This window comes from Pipistrellus kuhlii, unplaced genomic scaffold, assembly GCF_014108245.1.
Source record: "Pipistrellus kuhlii isolate mPipKuh1 unplaced genomic scaffold, mPipKuh1.p scaffold_m20_p_2, whole genome shotgun sequence".
Classification (NCBI taxonomy): domain Eukaryota; kingdom Metazoa; phylum Chordata; class Mammalia; order Chiroptera; family Vespertilionidae; genus Pipistrellus; species Pipistrellus kuhlii.
This window is the reverse complement of record NW_023425515.1, coordinates 10,271,254-10,289,864: the sequence shown is the minus strand read 5'-3', so window position 1 is coordinate 10,289,864 and position 18,611 is coordinate 10,271,254.

Here is an 18,611-nt window from a genome sequence, read left to right as displayed (position 1 = left end):
ATAGTTTAACTCTAGCTGAAAATAATTTGTTTAATAAACTATACCATAAAAATGTAAATAAGGAAGTAGTAAACAAGAAACAAAACATTCTTTAAAATAGTTACATGGTACATGAGACAAAGAATTAACAAAAAACATTTAAAGACTTCTTATAAATAAATCAATAAAAGAAAGACAAACTTTCTAATGGAAAAACTGAGCCACGTTTAGGCCAGACAATACATAAAAGGGGGGGAAAAATCTAAAATGTTGGCCTATTTGGAGATCCAAGAACTGCAAATAAAATAGCAATAAAATAAAATAATAAAACAGATGTCTAGTGTGTTTAGAAAACAGACCCTTGTGCTACAGGTTGAAGTTTAAGTTGGTATAAACTTTCCGATGGGCAGTTATAGCTGAAAAGGGCATACATTACTTTAAACTAGCACATTGGGAGTGTATCTGCCTTGACAACTGGTACAATAACCACAATGTTGCATACAATGACAAAAATTAGAAAGCAGTTAATGTTGGGTAGAAAGTGGTTAATCTATTAAGTGGAATACTAACACTGCAGAGGTAGTGAACATCTGTTGTAGCTGGTGGATCTGCATCAATTTGGCCTTTTTTCATGCAATGGAGACATTGAGACTAACAGCCCTTTAGCCTACCACACATGCAATGGACAGAGTCCTGGTGGGAAGTGTGAATATGCCCTGTACTGTCCTGGAACTTGAGTAGAGTGAGCTGGGCACCTTAACAGTTAGAACCCACTCATCCCAGCAGGGGCCTCTAGAATTGACTGTCCTCTGATCTCAGTTATATTCTTGGACCTCATCCTGTTTCTGTTCTAAATATGACATGATTTTTTTTTAGCCTGTTTCTAAGATCTATGAACCAATCCATATGTTTAAGATGGTTTGCTTGCTTAAAATCTTTTATGTATATTTACTGAGTAAAGATGGTTACCAAATAGGGGTATTATAAAAAGAAATGACAACATAATGTAATTTACCAATTCATTTTGATAAAAATTATGATCATAATTTTAAAACTTCTTCTTTTCAATTTATTCTTCAAATGAACAAGCATAACTTTTATTCATATTAACAAATAAAATATAATATAAATAATAGCAACATATCTTTATGATGTTTCACTTGAAACATAGTAAATATTAGACATTAAAGATCCAATAATTATATTTGCATTGATAATTGTTTCAATACAATGTCAATTAAAATGCTTTTTAAGGATATGAAATATGTCCAATCTCATTTATAAATAAATAAAAATTAAAGTAGTAAGACTCCATATTATACATAATAAAATAACAAAATAAAGCTTGAGACCTATAGTTGTTGAGGGTGTATTCTTTCATAGTTTCTATGTGTCAGCAGTCCAGGCATGATATAACTGAGTCCTCTGTTCAGGGCCTCGGAAGCACTGAGATCCTCTTCCAAGCTCATGTAATTTTTAGTAGAATTCATTTTCTTGCTACTATAGAAGTATGGTTCTGCTTTCCTTGCTGGCTCTCATGGGGGAGCTGCTCTTAACTCTGAGAGAGCACCCATGGTTTCAGGCTCTTTCCCACACTTTTCACATCATGACAGTTTCCTTCTTCAAATTAGAAGACTCTGGCTCTACTCTGCTGTGATGGGGTCTTACATCACACAACAAAGATAGAGGAGTGTCTAAGCTCATCATCTTCTCTGTTTTCTATTGGTAGAATCAAGCCAGAGGTTCCACCACACTCAAGGTGAGATGTTTCAGGGGCATAATACATGGGGTCCCTTTGTGTATATCCAACACAAGTCACTCATTAATTCCTTATTTTGACATCTCACTAGCCCTGCTTTTAAAATAACCAAAATGAGGTATGAGGTTAACGAAGTCCAATTTATTCATTTTAGATTCAGTCTTGCAATTTGATCAAGCTGATCACAATGAACAAATTAAATATTTTCAGGTCATTTGAACATGTCATTGTAGAAACATGCAACTTAATATAAAATTCTAAATTTAGAGAGTGGTCAAATGTGTGAATCTTCTTGTTCAAATGATATTAACCTTGCATGACCCTCCCTAAGGTAGAAAAAACAAAACAAAACACCTTTTGACACGTTCAAAAAATATTTCATTTGAGTGTGTAATAAATAAATGTCCTTCAAAAAAGAAATTTCAAGGTATTTTTGGAAGTAGTTTTAAAAAACACATAAGATTCAATCAATCCAACTTGAGGCTAGAGGATGATTTTATTTAAAATAATACAGGCTATTCATATCCATCCTATATTTATATTTCCCTGAGCTAAAAATCAATTTAGCTAAAATGATCGTGTTTATTTATACATGAAGACGGATATGACATAAAGACAAATATAATTCTTAATCTCATGTTTCAGTTCTCAAAATAGTTAGCATAAACTGTACAAATAGAGTATACATTTGAAAAGTTAATATTTAAGAAGTATAAGAGTTTTGAAGCAAATATGTTGCCTTAAAGAGAGAATACTTGTGTAAAATACTATTATAATAATCACAATGTTGCAAGGCTATGGAGGTCTAGCTGAGAATGTGATAAAGCAAGGATAGGTTAAGTTATACTCCAAGAAAAATGAAGGTTTGATTGTTTATTAATTTTAATGCCTATAATTCCTCTAATCAAAGTGTTATTTGGTGGCTCAAAAACACTGTGACTTTCTAATTTTCTTCACTTAGCTATTGTCACTTAAAAAATTCTATTAGCACACTCTTGTAGAACTTATTATTATATTTTTATTTAGATTTGTCAGTCAGCAATATGACATAGTAATAATTCCAATTTGTGATTTTGTCCTGAGTTTTATGTTCGTCTATAAACATGTATTGATATAGTTGTCATTTTCATGCTAAGGATGCATTTAGAAATGTCAAGTAATTTTGCCTTACAATCTATGTGTGTCTGTGTGTCTCTATGTATGTATATAAATTTTTATCCATGAAAAATGTACACTAAGTAAAAATTTTGCCTCACTCAAAACAGGTGAGCAATAAAATTTTAATGCAAAATGTGAAGAACTGTATTGTTGAGGGGAACATGTATGATGTATTATAGAATAATTGCTTTTATATTACTACAGGGCCGATGCATGAAATTCATGCAAGAGGCTCGGCTCTCACAGCCTCAGTTGCCTTGGAACTTTGCAGTCCAGCTGCCTCAAGGTTCCACCCACTTGTCATTCTGGAAGGTCATCAGGAAGGTCCTTTGGCTGTCCTATCTAGTTAACATATTAGTTCTTTATTATATGGGATATTATTCTTTACAGAAAATTATTTTTGAGGACAAATTTTCTGAATATAAATGAAAAGTACTCATATTTAAGCTAAACTACAATAAGCTTTTAGTACTATACAAAGGTCCCATACATATGACTGAATAGTGATTTTCTTTCAGATCATGTAAAACATTTTACAAATGTATGAACTAGGATTCAGTGCAATGTGAAGGGATATTGCTTCTTAGCTCAATTGACATGTTATGTATAGAGATGCCCTGAATGCTACTTATGAAATTTTAGTAACAGTACCAACCAGTAATAGTTGATAAAATATGCAAATGACAATACTGAACTTCCTGCAGTGACAGAAAAATGTATTGGGTGAAAGTTTTAGTGAAGCTCTAGTCACCTAGATGTGAAGGGGAGAAGAAATTGAAGTTTAACATGCAAATGATCATTGTCTATGGAGATGAGGGGGTTGTGTGTATGAATGATTCCTATTTACACAGGAATTTGCAGGGAACTTATCCCACAGCCTCCTCAGCGTCAATGCTGGTGCCACACCCACAGGAGCAGCAGTCAGTGCTGGGCTGCTGTGGCTTGTTGGAAGTTGCGCATTGCCTTCACTAGCAGAGAGTTGTGGACAAGGAACCCGCAAGACTGGTCAACCTTGAGGCTCAGGCAAGGGTCAAAGCCAGACACTCACTGTACGGTTGAGACAAAGGGAACTGAAGCAACTTCCACCTTTTAGTCTTATGTAAATCCTTGCTGATGGGATATCATTGAGGTATTATTGGAATTGCCTGCCTAAGGGCTATGGGTGTTTCCCAAACCTGAATAAAAAGGATGGCAAGGCCAGAGCAAAGTATAGTCCTCTCTTGGGCTTCTGCCTGGTCCCCAATTCCCAAATTAGCATTTTCTTGTCTTCTCTTTCATTTGTGTGTGGCCTTTTCCAGAGCACATACCCTGAATCCCATGCAGGACATGGGTGGGTCGGGGGGGGGGGGGGGTGGATATTCACAGTGGCTGACTTCTAGTGTTCAGCTTAGCCTTCCCTTGGACATTATGGACCCTGGGTTTTTATATATCAGGATGAGTTATTGATAGTTAGATCTTGGCTAGTGTAAGCTCAGTTGTGAGGTTGTCAGCCCATGCACTAAAGAGTGGAGCATTTGATTCCAATCAAGGGCACGTACCTTGGCTGCAGGTTTTCAATCTCCCAGACTTTCAACCTCCTCCTGTTTGGGGGTATGAAGGAGGCAACCAATCAATGCATCTCTTTCACATTGGTGTTTCTCTCTTGCTCCCTCCCTTCCTCTCTCTCTAAAAACCAACAGAAAAAGTATCCTCAGGTGAGAATTATCAAAAAACAAACAAAAAAAAAGAAGAAAAAAAAAACACAGATAAGCTAGGTAGTAACTTACTTTTACCTAAAATGTCCCTAAAACACAGTTTTTAGATTAGTGTTGATTGAAAAACCAATAGATAGGAATTTTGAGGGGATATTTTTAGAATTCTACCTACTATACGTTTAGTTTCTCTAAGTGATTCTAAGGTGAAGACAGAGTTGAAAAAACATTTGAGAACTGCATCTCCTCTGTCCAAACACTCCCATCCCTCTACAAAAGCATGTACACTTGCTAGAGAGAAAGAGATATAAAGACTCTCTCTGGGATTTCTGGTTTCCACTCTGACAAACAAAGAACTTAGAAATCACATTACCTTCCTATTGCTGCTGGAACAGGTTTCACAAATCAGTGACTTATAACAACACAAATTTATTATCTGATGCTTCTGGGGGTCAAAAGTCTGAAATCAGTTTCACTGAGCTAAAGGCAAATAGCATGATATCTATTTGGTCCAGAAATATTAACCCAGGAAAACAAGGTTGTGAATCAATACAGAATTTTACTTTTATTCTGGAAATTCTTGCATGGTATTTTTTTCCAAGCAAAAGTTAGCTCATGTGGGTGAACAAGTGTCCTCTCAGACAATAGATTAATAACCACGTTGTGTTTGTTAAACAACAGTTTAGTTATCAAGGACCACATTTCACTGTGTCCCTTAATCTTAATTTATTACTGTACAATCTTTGCCCAAACACAATTAGTTTCTCACTCTGAAGACCTGAAACAACCTGCTTTACCTCAGACTCTAGCATCCTATAAATATATGCCTCTGACCATCCCCTTCTGAGGTACTACAAAGACTATTAAGACTCCCTATTGCAGTAAAACCAGTAAGCTTTGTGCTTCATTGGAATTATTCTGTTGCTCTTGGGATGGTGTCGGCAGGGAATACTTGTATCGCCTGACAACTTTCACCTACTTCATACACTGAAAATGTTTAATTTAATTACTTAATTAAGAAATTGAGTCTCAGAGAAAGCAAGTGATTTGTGCCCTAGCACACGAGGTACGAAATGTTGAGCTGGGTTCTAACCCATGGTTTGATGCAAAGTTCTCAAATATCTCCAGTAATCTCAGTTTTTTATTTCCCTCTATATAGATGAGTGTAGAACCCCAGTAAAAGAGAACAATTCATCTTTATCTGTCCTTTCTCCCTTCTCTGAGCATCAGGCCTGCTTGTTCAACTGTCTACAGGACTTTCCACTTGCATGCATTTCCATCATCTGACAACATTTCACTGACACCATTTAAACTAAACTCATCTACACCAAAAATGTAAATTTTCCGGACTTCATTATCATACAGGAATTTGACGGTGGTTTTAAAATCTTAAGCATAAATTTCTTGTCTCCCTATTAACATTGTAAATGTCCTGAGGAAAAAAGGATCTTGTATGATACTCCTCAATGTCCTCCTCCTCTCTGCATGGTGCAGCTTGTGAGACACTCGGTATTGAGAAGAGCAAGGGAGGGCACCTAAATTGAACAGTGAAAATGATTGAGCGATAAGTCATTTTAATTGCTGCATTAAATTAGGTTCCTTGTGACATTTAAAATTATAATTCAATTTGGTGCTGTGGACATGAGCTAGCATCACCAGGGGTGCTCAGAAAAAAAACACACACCAAGGGGTAGATATAAAAGGTAATTATTATATCTTGACACCTAGGCAAGATGCTCTTAGGTTCTGATACCATAAAATGAGACCTTGAGGTGATAGGAGGGAGGAGGAGAAAGAAGGAGACAGAAAGGTAAGAGCTTGTCTTTATTCTTTCTGCTTTCTCTCAACTGGAGTAGGCTACAGAAGAGGGACATTTCAATTTTCAAAGGGATTTGTAGAGGAGAGACATATTAAAGAGGGAAGAGAAAGTAGAATGATGGAAAGGGCTAGAGGGATTGAGACCAGCAGGGCAATCACAGGAAGAAGTATCTGAAAGGAAATAAATTGCTAAGCTTTCTTTTCTAGAATCACCTGCGTTGACTCATAGATAGTCCTCCACTGCTCTAAGCCTGCAAATCCTTGTCTGAGAAGGAGCAGCAACAAATTCAACAATGATGGTTTACAAAGCAGTGCAACATTGTCAAACACCAGGACTCTTACCTAAGTCCCAGGATTAGTGGTTGAAGAGAAGTCAAGGTATCAAATGTAAAGATTTTTCTCCCTGTGACAGAACCATTGTTAAGTAGGACACATCCTATATTAAATGAGGAATCAGTCATAATGAGGCAGCATAAATTATCATTCAATTATATTAAACACAATCTTAGTCAATGTTACTTCTAGGCACTCAACCAATATTGCTAGTCTACAACGGGATTGAATACATAACCTATGTCTTCAACAAGATGTATTTATTTGTGCTGTTCATGAATTCTATGTTTCCTTACTCCATTCTCCTTTACCAAGTTCCTGGATGATTTCATATTTGGCCACCTCTTCTCAAATTTCCCAAAGCACCTCTACCATTCTCACAAAAAGATTTTGCTTCCTATTTCACAGAGAAATTGAGCTGTTTGGAGAGAAATGTCACATGCTCCACCACCAAGTTACGCACCTGTTCACATGGTGAGCACATTAGGTTTAAATACCGCCTGCTCACTGAGCAATCCCAAATATGTAATCCTACCTCCAAACCCTAGTGCATGAACCCACTCTCATTGTCTGGAGGCCTGATTACAACATCCACTTGGATGTCCAAGAGACATGGAAATAAATATGGGTGTGTCCAAAATTACCTTCTCATCCATATCCTAAGAAAAGAGAGTGTTATAGTACCGGTAATAGTAATAAGGATAAATACAATGTTGAATAAGTATTAAAGTGTGGAATTTTAAGTGTGATATCTGAAAGTCTGGAATGTAATATAAATAAACTGATAAGCACCCTTGAGTGACCTGTATGTAGGACATAAAGTGATCTGTACCCCATATGTAAGACTGGATAACAAGGCTCCTGGGACCTGCTAATAAGACTCACTGAAGACACATATGAGCACTGAAGACATAAAAAAATCAAGCTCCACAGATCACAGACATCCTTCTGCTCCTCCACAGAGGGTCACTCTCCACTTCCCCTGCCTGCACCAGCCAAAAGCTCTGCCTGAGTAGCAAGCTCTGAACCCTAAGCCACAGACTGTGAGCCATTGTGAGAGGCCTCAAATCAAGCTGAGCTGCAGCTGCAAAGTCCTCTGTGAACCGTGTGTGTGTGTGTGTGTGTGTGTGTGTGTGTGTGTGTCAGTGTGAATCCCCGGGTGGCCTGCCCAGGATTCTGGAACCCACCAGGACTCTGGTAAATAAACCGTGAGTGATTTGTGCATTGCATGTTTGCCTCCTGTGTAATTTATGCTCGGTGGATTATTAATTAAGTACCTAGGGTCGTACGTGTCAGATTTCTGGCTGAGGCACCCTAGGTCACCTGTGCATGCGTCCCTTATGAAATTATTGGGACAGAGGGGTACTTTTATTCTTCTAATTCCTGAGGTCCTAAGCACTCTTCCTGGCAGTTTCTGTGTCCCCATATTTCTGTGACAGCACTGAGGAGCCCACAGATTATGGAAGTAAATTTGTCACTATAGGAAGTTAAACATCTTATGGAGGATTTGGTTATACTGATTTATGCATCTTACATACTTAGCCAGGTAGCTTCTGAGCCTCATTTCCATTCTTGTTCTAGGCCCCATGATTCCTGCCCCCTCTCCTCTGACTCTCCCTTGCCTGCTCTTCTCTGACCCACCCTGACCTCTGCTTTCTCCCTAGCCTGCCCACCATTTTCCTACCTCAGGATCTTTCTCCTTGCTTTTTCTCTGCCTTGAATGAATTTGCACATACACTATATTGAAGCCTCTTCCATAGCAATTTTCACCTTTTTAAAAAGACTTGTTCTCACAACCCAGTGCCAAATAGCTAGCAGTACAGCTTCCCTCTTTATTCCTATGACCCCTTCCCTTCTGTGCTGTTTTCCTTTGTTTCTATAGATTTAGCTTGTGTTTAGCTGTGAGAGCAGGGACTTGCTCTGATAATAATGAGCACCTGAAATTCATGCTGGCCGTGGAGAGGAGCCTGGAGCTATATACTGAATAAAGGGAGACTATTCCTAAGTCATGTATTTCCTCTCTCTGTCCAAGAATTTCTATTATAGTCTTTCTTAAAGGCATATATTTTATGTATTTTGGAGAGAGGAAGGGAGAGGGCTACCTCCTGCATTCCCCTCCTGGGAATGGAACCCACAATCTGACATGTGCCCTGACCAGGAATGGAACTGGTAACCTCCTGGTACATAGGTCAATGCTCAACCACTGAGTAACTCCAGCCTTTTAAAGGTTTAAAAGTAGTAAAAAGAAAAATTAAATCTTGGGTAGGAGGCGGCTTTCTAGTTTTCCACTTGAAGGCATTGAATTTGATACTGTGTGACTTTTAATCTCAGAACTATCTGCAAACACACACACATCCAGAATGGTATGTTCATCTTATCTCATGAGCCTGAAATTTATTTACCTGACTTTTAAATCTGAGTGACCTGATTTTATCATGTCACACGTTAATTTAAATAGTCTACAATGCTGGACACAGACTATTTCAGCTCAAGTAGGTGAACGTAAGCACAATGTAAAGAACCCTAAATTAATGCAAGTGCCTGTGATATTTGCATGATTTAAGCTCTTAAGACGATGAACTTCTTTTAAAACTTCAAAGGAGCCTGGCCATATTAAAACTTTCTCAGATGTGGAAACTGATTTGGCTCAGAGGATAGAGCATCAGCCTTTGGACTGAAAAGGTCCTGGGTTCTATTCCAGTCAAGGGAAAGTACTTTGGTTGCAGACACATCCTTAGTTAGGGGCATGCAGGAGGCAGTTGGTCAATGTTTCTCTCTCATAGATGTTTCTAACTCTCTATCCCTTAAAAAAATACACACAAAAAAGAAAACTTTCTCAGCAAAGGATCCCTGACAATGGTGTTCAGGAGGATTTAATTGTCAATAAGGCAATTAATAAGTAATAAGTAATAAGTAATAAGTAATAAGTAATAAGGCAAGGTCCAGTGGAGTGATAAGATTGTTGGAATTTAATATACTCATCTTGCTTGATTTATGTTGGCATCTCTGGTTGGCAGAGATGGCTACAAAGTTATCAGACATGGTGACTTAAAAAAATAAAAAATGAAATAAAAATAACAAAAAATAGGTACAAAAATTAAAAAAATAACAAAATAAAAAAGAAAACACAAATAAAAAATAAAATAAAGTAAAATACTAAGAAAAATAAGATAAAAGAACTTAAAAGGAAAACAAAATAAAAATAAGAATAGGTCTCCACAAATAAGCTAAATGTGGTTGGAGTCAATTCCACACCAACAGGAATCCTCAAATTGGGGTGCAGTGAAGAAGGACATTTGCTCATTCAAGAGCTGCTAGTTTCTTTGTAAATGCTTTACATATTTGAAAATTAAGCTTCCACTGTATAATGTGTAACAAATGTCTCTTATATAATAAAAGGATAATATGCAAATAGACCGAATGGCAGAACAATGGAACAATCAATCAAAGTGTAATCTTATCTAATAAAAGAGAAACATGCAAACTGACTGTACCTGCACTGCACCCACAAGCTATACTCATCAGCCAATCAGGAGTGAGTATGCAAAATAACACAACCAAGATGGCAGTTAATTTGCATATCCAGGCACAGAGCAAGGACTAAAGACAACTTAGAAGGAAGCCAAGCTCTGCAGAAGGGAGTGAGGCTGTACAGAAGCAAGTGGGTTGGTTGAGAATGGAGGGAAGCAGGCTGGGCAGCAGAGATGGGAGAGAAGTGGGTGGGGCAGCAGAGAAGGCCTCAGGAAGCCCTATTTTTGCAGAAATCTTCCTGCAATGGGCCTCTAGTATGCTAATGATGCTCAAATGCTAAGGCTGCTCAATAGCACACTGTGATATGCACTGACTACCAGTGGCAGATGCTCCAACTAGTAGTTAGCTTGCTTCTGGAGTCTGGCTGATCAGGACTGAATGAGATGGGCCAGACCTGCTCTGGAACCCTCCTGTGGTCCTTCCCTGGCCCAGTCATGCACCTGTGGGGTTCCTCAACCTGGCCTGTACCCTCTCGCAATTCGGGACTTCTTGGGGGATGTCAGAGAGCCCGTTTTAGCCTGATCCCACAGGCCATGCCCCTTGGGAAGGCGCCAGACTCAGGACTCATGGCTGGTCAGCACTGCCACAGCAGTGTGAGCCTCTCCTGATCAGGACTGATTAGGTGCGAGTCCACAACAGGAGCAGTGGGGCCAGAATGAGTGGGAGCAGCAGGTAGGAGCTGCAGGAAGTGTTGGATGTAGGTTTTGGCCCCATACCTGCAGGCCACCCAGAGGGATCCCACCCATATATGAACTTGTGCACCAGGCCTCTAGTAATATTATAATAGTGGTGGTATTAGCAGTTTTGCAAATTTGATTAACTTGTGGCATTTTGATAATTAAACTACTTTTGTTCTTATAAATTGAGCAGAGTAAGATTAAGTTTAATTTTCTCAATGAATGCCTGATGTTCATTCCTCAGTGATGTGAATAGTGAATATATTTTCCAAGGTCCAGTGGAGTGATAAGATTGTTGACATACATAGGAATTTAATATACTCATCTTGCTTGATTTATGTTGGCAGCTCTTCAAATGACGGAATATGTACCTTTTCAGGATACCCAATTTTTTTTTCCTATTCTCATATTTTAAAAGGTCTAACTCAGATAATCTAGATTGTGACTTAATTCCACTGTTAAACTAGAGATCAATTTTGGCCATCTATCTAACCTCACATAATATGGAATTTTTACCAATTAGCTTGAATAAACTCCTCATTTTTGTGTGTAAGGATTTGTGTACATGTGTGCATCCATAATCAATATAATACTTAGCATAATTTTCTAGGATAAAAGAGACATTTTGATAAAATAATGTTGTTGCCCTGCCAGCATGGTTGAGTGGTTGAGTGTCAGTCTATGAACCAGGATGTCATGGTTCAATTCCCGGTCAGGACACATGCCTGGGTTGCAGTTTGCTCTCCAGTGTGGGATGTGCAGGAGGTAGCCAATCCATAATCCTCTCTTATCATTGATATTTCTGTTTCTCTCTCTTTCTCCCTTCCTCTCTGAAATCAATAAAATATGTGTATAATAATAATAATAACAACAATAACAATGTTGTCATATTTTGATTTGGTTTGTTAAATTCATCTATATAATATTTCAAAGACTTTTTAAATAAAAAACAGTTATTTGAAAAATTATTCATTTATCTATAACCATTTATTAACCATCAACAACTTAGTTTCTCCTTTAAGTGTGTTTACTAATATGAATGTAAGTTACATTTATAGGATCACAAGATATTTTTTAAAGTGAAAACTATTATTTGGAATTTACCTTGTAAGTCTTGGTAAGTATAGGACACAACTTTCACTGTGTCTATTGAGAGTAGCAGTAATTATTGTCTTCCTTCTTTCTTTTTACTTTAATTAACAAGAAGTTATTGTTGCCATGTTTGATAACCATAAGATCAGTTCAGATTTCCCTTACTTTAATGGTATACAGTTACCTCTATTAAATGCACCAGTACAGCTAGGTTGTCCTTGACAAATCAGATGATCTACAAAATGTTTCTTATACTCAGCTATAGGGACCATGTTTAGTGGAGTGGTTTAGGAAACTGACCAATTTGGTAGGTTTTTTTCTTTGATAGATTACCAGAATCTATTTTTCCCTTTATCATGAAATAGTTAATGATAGCTTTATCCCCAAAACTTGGAATTGCTCACATAAATGCATCTTGATTAGAGAAGAATAGATAGGTTCCAATCAGCCATTCAGTCTGGGTTGAGAGCAGCTATTTGGTGTTAAAATTATTTATTGGATATAAGAAATCATCTTGACATAAAGGCTCATTATGATTGCTCATTCTCTACATTTGGAATTATGATCAGACACAGAGAAAATGGCTTGTTTCTAGTAAAAAACACACCAACAGTTGGGAAAAGTTGAATATCTGGAAGCTTCTTTACTCACATTTCTGAAGCCTGAGTGGGAATGGCTCAAAGGCTGAGATCAGCAAGGGACATAACCAAACATCTGTAGATGCCTTTCTTTGAAGTTTGAACATCTTCTAGAATGAATCATAAAAAAATTGTATCTCAAAAAAGACCATTGAGAGAGAAAGAGATCCAATCAGGTAGTAGATGAATGACCTGTTATAAACAACACAGAGGTGTTAGAGCAGCACCTCTTTGAACTCTATTGTTTGAGGCTGACACCAGCCACTGCATATTTTAAGGGAAGGGAAGGAAGACACTATTTAAAAAAAAAAAAAAAAAAGATTCCTTATTATTATATTTTTTAATCACAGAACTCCGAACTGAATATCATGAAATGTACACACAATCACTAATTCCTAGAACTGTCTCCTACACTCTTCTCTCAAAATTAGGCTGAGTTAATATCTCATTGAATTTTCCAGTTCAAGACTAAACACCAACTTGAGATAAGTAGAAACACTTTTTAGTCTTGGTTTTAGCTTTATTTTTTACAAGTGGAAAATCTGTTGGAGGTCATTGCTACTGGGTTAGGATAAGAATAGGAATGCTGCATGCATGGTTCTGGGTATGGTTAAAATGTGAATATGTCTCCTGACTTGCAGGCTTTGCTCTCTTTCCCTTTAATTGTTTTGTTGTTTCTTCATACAGGAGTTGTCTTGCATGCTTCAATAAAAAATATATCTTGTATTCAGAAGCATACTGGAGAGCAGGTGGTTTGAATGTATAGTACCGTTACTCTATATCGTGTTATAGAGTCTACAGGTGAGAAATCTGAACTCTCGGGTTGCAACTCAAAGTAAATATTATTTCAAGGTAAACAAATTACTTGACTGGCTAGTGAAATACTTAACTCTTTTTAAAATCATAATTACAACATAGACTTTTGCTTTATGCTATATTCCAAGACAAAAATCTGGTAACCTACATCTTCACAATGACTCACAAAGCTTTCCTTCCCATTTCTCCCCACAGGGCCAAGAAATGAATGACTCCCGGGCCTGGGAGCTGTAATCTAGGTCAGCGTTTTTCAACCGCTGTTCCGCGGCAGATGTTGCCTGGTGTGCCATAGGTGCAGACAAGACAAGAATTTTATAATTTTTCACTATTTTGTTTACTTAATATTTCATAATAAAGTAATTATAAAATATTTTCTTTGTGTTTATTTGATTCCTATTCAAGAGAATTACTTTATATATAGTCAATATAGGCACAGAGTTAAATTTTTTTAACATTTTCTAATGGTGGTGTGCCTCGTGATTTTTTTCATGAAACAAGTGTGCCTTTGCCCAAAAAAGGTTGAAAAACACTGATCTAGGTGCTCCAGTAATTTGGTGCTCAGGTAAAAACTGCCACAAGGACCAACCTTAACACCAACTGTTGCTTTAAGTCTCATGACCCCTTGGTGGAGGCCCTCACTCAGAGATAATAAGGAAGTAGAATGTATTGTAGATGCTAGGACAAGCTGAAATCAGAAGACAACTCTTCTAATCCACAATTCAGTGGACTATTGAAGCCAGCAACCTTCCAAAAATATCACTATCATTTTCAAAACCCAATATGCTGCTTTTTCTAATCAGGAAATTGAGGGTGAGAGGAACATTCCTATATATTACTTACCAATACATTCTTCTTAACAGAAGTGAAGCTATTTCAAGATTATAAAAAGCTTTTCAAGACATCGTCTGCTTTCAGGGACAGACTGCAGTACCAGAAATACTTTACAGAGTTGGTTCACCCTAAAGTCTATCCCAAGAACAAGGGAAGCCAACTTTGTTGAGCTACTAAGTCATGTTACAGTACATATATTTTCACTTTCTGCAAGTAATATGCTTTCTTCCAAGTCCAACTATATATATCCCTTTCCTATCAGCAAAAAAAAGAAACTTTTTTTTAACTCCTAAGTAGATATTTGTATAGACTGAAGGTAGAATTTGGGATGTTTATTTTTTATAATAGAAATAGACATATTTTGAGCCATTAATTGTTTGAGATGTATTTGTGATGTAGCAAAGGTTAATATCAATTATACCCAGCTTAATTTAGTAACATGAATAACATAATCTGAATTATTATGAAATATCATTCAATTGGAAAAGATAAGCTTTGAAATCAGCAAGATCTAGTTTTGAATCTGGACCCTGACACATTCTGCTTATGGAACCTTCAGCCTTTTATTGAATTTTGCTGCACCTTAGTTGGGCCTTTAAAAAATGGGGACACAATCTTGTCAAATTTGAAGGATGGTTAAGCTTGATGACTGAGGTATACTCAGCACATAATACTAGTAGATGCTCAACAAACTCTTATTATTTTTATTCATTACATGTTATTAGGCTTAATGTAATTTGTTTATACTTTTTCCTTCAATGTATTTTTAGTAGTTTGCTTTCAAAGCTTTACCAGTAGAGCTTATAACTGACTTTCTCAACTATCATTACTTTTGTCTTTGAGGATTTTGACTAACATTTTAGGAAATTCAAATCAGCACTGAAATTCTTTGAAATTTTTCATTTTCTTTCTGCCCTCCCTGTATATATATACACATAATTGATCTCATGTTTGACAGCATTTGGGGGACACTGAGTGACATTTGAGTGTCTATAAGAGATGTACAGCACTTAATCTGTCAGAGATTTGTCCTTAGAATTAAAAAGTAGTAGGATATCTTTAGACCTCAAATCTCATGCTTAGTTACATTGAAAATATCATGTAAAATTAGTTTCAATGTCAGAATATGAATGCCTGTGTCAGCTTTTTTAAAAGAGTGGCAATGATATATAGCCACCTAACTTTGACTGGAGACCATAAAATAGATGGAGTGGTCAGGTTTAGTCCTAAGTAACCTTTTATCCAATGACAGTAATTACTTATTTGAACCTCTAATTCATTTAAATTTGCTTGAACTTTCAGGTGCCTACCCACATATTTTCCATTTTGACAGATAAAATTAAATGACTAATATGCATAACAACCTACCTAATGCTAAGATGTGATTGACAATTAAAACATAATAAAGAACTTCTTACTTTCCCAACTTTGAAAAGCAAAATCTTTAATAACCTCAATTTCTATTTTTTACTTAATTACACTTTTTATTAAGTGACATTCTCTAAAATAAAAAGTTAGGATCATGAATGAGTTTTCAAGATTCTGGAAAACATAAAAATGTCATATATATATATATATATATATATATATATATATATATATATGCTTTACTTGTGAAAAGTCCAAAATTTTCATCATATGTTCAAGTTTGTCACCTCAACAAAGTTAAAGCCACTGCTTTAAAGAATGAAAGAATCTACTAGATATTCTTTTAAATTATATGTTTTTCCAAAAAGTACCATTCTCTAACTCACTTGTATCTCTTCAATTTAATCAACTATGTTTATGGATGTGAATTTCTTTGAAATTGTTTGCTTGAAGTGGTCTGCTGGGCAAAAGTTGTGATAAGTATTAAGTTTTGCACTTGTACTTGTTTCAATTCTGCTTAGAGGGATAATAAATCATTGTTTCATTGGTCCCACTATAGAGCATTTGGGAATACCCATTTTGCCCTTTAACACCTTCACTTGAAATGTGGTAGAACAGTCATATTTCCCTCCAGAGTCAATATTCAGAAACTCAGTAGCTTTGAGAGTTTCATAGCAATTGCTATGGAGAGATAGTAACTTGTGAAGGTTCCCTGAAGTCCCATTGAACTACTTGAAAACACTGCCCTAACACTGATGTGCCATCATTGTCTAAGATCTAGCTCTAAATTGCCCTAGAAATCTCTCATTAACTTCACTACACTGATATTGTTACTACATTATTTCTCAGGTTATCAATACAAATTTCTATAATTTGGAAACAATGGTCATCCAGATATAGAATAGAGGATTCATAATGGGTTCATTAAACAACAAATTAAATCAGTTATAATGAATCCTGCAATTGACCTGTTACTTCTATTCTGCAGTCATTACAGGTAACCATTTTTTTCCTAATTCTAATTCTAGGTGGTTCTCAAGTATTACCAGTTATGAAAGTAATTGAAGCAATTTATTATAAATGATAATTATAAATGATTATTGCAATCAATCTCATTTCTAACTCAATAGATCATGGTTATAGCCCAGGGATCTGCATGTTTAATAAACTCCCATTAATTATTCCGCTTCTTGTTTTCCAAAGACCTAGTTTGAGAAAACTAGAGGTTCCTCATCTGAGAGATTGTTTCTTTTCCCTAGCCTTCATGTGAATTGCTAAGAGTAGACACATCCAATAAATCTTGTACAAAAATATGGAGAAAAATGAAGGCATGCTTTTAAATTTGATGATCCTTGCTTTTGTATGTAAACTTTAATTAGTGACTATAATGTTATTAGTTTATTTTGAAACTTTCCTGTTTTTGTATTTTTTTTTTCTCTCCTGGGTATTCTGATTACTATTTAGAATCAGAGAAAGAACATCAGACCTAGAAGGGACATTTGTAATGAAGTAAATAAATGTGTCATTTTATAGATGAAGAACCTGCATGAAATATGTCTTTTTACTTTAAAACTATTGACTTACTTAAGATCATTTTACTAATAATTAACATATATATATATAATATTAAATTTTATTTTTCATTATGTATTAATATATGCTTGTTGTTAAAGTACAAATAACTCAAATACCCTCAGTAAAGAAAAGTAAAATGTTAAATAATTTTCCCTATTTTTCAAATGTTAGTGCTTGGAGTCAAAAGGTATTTTGTAGACTTATTAATGAAAGACAGGTTATAAATACTATACTGTATATACACACATACTATATATGCTATGATTTTATATGTATATACTAGAGGCTCAGTGCACAAAAATCATGCACTGGGGGTGTGGGGTCCCTCAGCCCAACCTGCTCCCTCTCCTAGTTCGGGACCCCTTGGAGCACATGTGTCAAACACAAGGCCCGCGGGCCAAATCCGTCCCGCCAGGCCTTGCAATGTGGCCCGCACCGCGCTGTCATCACTGCTCTCCGCTGCGTTTCCATCACAATGACAGTTTATGACTGTTCAGTAAACCATTCGGCCCGCGATTTAGGCTGGATTTTAGATTTTGGCCCCTTCTCTGATTGAGTTCGACACCCCTACCTTGGAGGATGTCTATCCCTCAGGGGATGATCAACCACTGGGGATCGAACCTAAGCCAGCAGTCAGACATCCCTCTCACAGTCTGGGGCTCTCAAAGTCTGAAACTCCTCGCTCCTTACCATCTATCTGTGGCCGAGGTGGGAGAGGCTCCCACTACTGCCACTGTGCTCACTGCGGTCACCAGCCATGAGCCCGGCTTCTGGCTAAGAAGCACTCCCCCTGTGGGAGTGCACTGACCACCAGCGGACAGCTCCTGCATGGAGCCAGGGAGGGTTCCCAGCTTTTGGCCAGCCAGGGAGAGACTACAGGAGTGCTCTAGGGCCTCTCTGGCCTGTCTCACTCAATCCCAGTGGGCCGAATCCCAGCAGCAAGCTAATTTACCGGTTATACTGTCTGCCCCCTGGTGGTCATTGCATGACATAGTGAGCAGTTGAGCAGCCTTAGCGTATGATTAACATATTATGCTTGATTGGTTGAACTGCTGACTGGATGACCTGACACTTCGCATATTAGGCTTTTATTATACAGGATGTATAATACTAGTATACCGTATTTTCCAGTGTATAAGACGACACTGTGTTCTAGTAAAAAGCCTGCTCAGATTGGCCAGAGTCAGAGAGGCGGTCTGTTAGAAAAAGAAATGGTGTTGCCTCGGAAGTGAGGGGTAGTCTTATACAGTGAATTTAGGCCTAAACCTATGTTTTAACTGTAAAATTAGGGGGTCGTCTTATACGCCGGAAAATACGGTATATGTAAAATCAGAGCATGTATATT